The sequence below is a fragment of the Sceloporus undulatus genome, chromosome 6, assembly GCF_019175285.1.
Source record: "Sceloporus undulatus isolate JIND9_A2432 ecotype Alabama chromosome 6, SceUnd_v1.1, whole genome shotgun sequence".
Classification (NCBI taxonomy): domain Eukaryota; kingdom Metazoa; phylum Chordata; class Lepidosauria; order Squamata; family Phrynosomatidae; genus Sceloporus; species Sceloporus undulatus.
In genome coordinates this window covers 95,893,395-95,895,980 of record NC_056527.1, presented here as the reverse complement: position 1 = coordinate 95,895,980, position 2,586 = coordinate 95,893,395, and positions in this window count along the sequence as shown.

The following is a 2,586-nucleotide window of genomic DNA, read 5'->3' as shown; positions in this document are numbered from 1 at the left end:
CTGATATGAAAATCTATTTGTGTGTGTTTGCACAGAGGTTATGACAATATATAGACCAGATGCATCCAAAATCTAAGATCCCAGAACTACCAGAAGAGGGCACTGTAGCCCTGCTAAAAGAATGGATGTCTCAGAAACCAAAAAATATATAATAGTTAACAGTACCAAGTGCTGTGGCTTAGTGTTTAAGATGCCAATTCTGATTATCAGAAGATCAGAAGGTTGGCAGTTCGAGGCCCGAGTGCCACATGATGGGGTGAGCTCCTGTCACTAGTCTCAGTTTCTGCCAACCTGTCTGTTGAACTTGTATGCTGAACATATAATGCATAAAGTAGGATTAGACTATTTAGATTAGATTAGGAAAATTAGAATTAGATTAGGAAGGAGCTGTGAAAATTGGAGGATGGAACTTCAAGAACTTAAGATATGCAGATGACACTATACTACTAGCAGAAAATAGCAAAGACTTGGAACAATTACTGAAGAAAGTCAAGGAAGAAAGTGCAAAAGCAGGTTTCACTTCAATATTAAGAAAATAAAAACAATGACCACAGGTGATTTATATAACTTTAAGGCAAACACTGGTCCAAAACACAGTACAGAAATAATGCAGTTTGAGACTGCTTTAACTGTCTTGGCTCAGTACTAGGGAATCCTGGGAAATAGTTTATTGTGGCACCAGAGCTCTCTGACAAAGAAGACTAAATGTCTCACAAAACTGCAGTTCCCAGATTTCCCTAGCATTCAGCCAGGGCAATTAAAACAGCCTCAAACTGGATTATTTCTGCAGTATGTTTTGGACCACTGAAAACACTGAAATAAGATTTTCCATATCTTGGATCAGTTATTAATCAGAATGGAGACTGCAATTCAGAAATCAGAAGACTAGGACTTGGAAGGGTAGTTTTCAAACACCTACTTTTTGGCAGAAATGGGCTGGGCATTCATCTGCTTCACTTTAAAATGCTTTAGAAATGGGAGTGGCATGAAGCTCAGTGGGAGGAGAAAGGCGAGCTCCCAGATTTTTTAAAAATTCAAATTTCAAATTTTTATTTCTTAAAAATAAATCTTTGGATTTTTTTTTTAAATTATTCTTTTAAAATGTTTTTAAAAACATCCCATTTTAACCAAATCTTCACTATGCATGTGTAAATACATTTAGTTTGTGCATATGATGTTCTAATTTGAAGATATAATTTTAATATTGCTAGTTGTTTATGTCACAACTATTAGCATTACACTCAGTGGTATATGGGAATTATGATTTACAAGTAACATTAGTGCAAAAAAGCATTGCTAAGGATTCTGTATGGAGGGTGACACCATGAGTTACTGCACTGAGTGACACCAACCCTAGGGATGCCACTGGCCTGAACTCCCCCTAGAAATTTATGATGACATATCCTGAGAAGACATGACTGAGTAGAAAAGACAAGTAATGCTTACTAATGTACAAAGAGTAATAAAAGATGAAGCCCCCATTACAGGTGGATAGACTTGATCAAGGAAGCAAAGGCCCTCAGTCTGCAAGACCTGAGTAGGGAGTTGATGGTAGGGTGATTTAGATGTCTCTCATTCATAGGGTTGCCATAAGTTGAAATCAATTTGATGGAAGTTAAGAACAGAGCTAACTACAGCTGATATCCTACACTGACCACTTAGTTATGAATGCATAACTATGGGCCTGTACAGACAGGCCAAAATAAAGCTGTTTCGGGTCTCTTTGGAGGCTTGCTGTTTAAATGACACATGCATCGTAAGAGGCCAGAAGCTGCGCCAAAGCTGCACTTCAGTCCTTAGGACTGGAGCATGGCTTTGGCGTGGCTTCTGGCATCGTAGGATGCATGCATTTAAACAGCATTCCTCCAAAGTGACCCGAAAGAGCTTTATTTTGGCCTGTCTGTATGGGCCCTATGTAACATCTCCTGGCCTGACCTCCCAGTTCCCATGCCCACCATACCACCAAAAAACAAACACTGCCTTAACAGCCAACAGCTGCACCAAGCAATGGCAGTCTGTTCTGTGCAGCAGGATGGTCTTTCCATCTACCTTCTGCCAGTGCACATAGCTGTGACAAAGATTTATGACAGGAGTCCTGCTTCTAATTGTCAAAGCCTCACTTGCTGGAAGGAAGGGGATAGTATGTAGTATTACAAATGTAATATGTAGTATTACTGAATACAGAGCAGAAACGGAAATTTGTGTGTGCTGATGTATATCTGTTTGGGAATAATGATTACTCGGGCAGAAAAAGCAACATGATAAACAGTGGGAAATACTGTGGCCAGGTGACCTGTGTGTCTGCCGATTCAGGCAGTGTGAACAATGGGAAACTTTAAGACCTCTGCTCTGCTCTCCTTTCTTAACATCCTTGATCCTTAAATTGGATTTGGACTTGACACAGCCTTTCAAAGAGAAAGCACCTTCAAACAGACACCTGGCCTCTGATAGCCTTTCAGGAGACTGTCTGCTGAAATAAATAAAAAAGCATCGCCCTGGTCACCATGCCCTTGGCACGGACCACTAAGTGTTTAGGAAAGTGCTACTCCTCATCACTTCTTTTGTGTTTACACTTTATTAACCTGG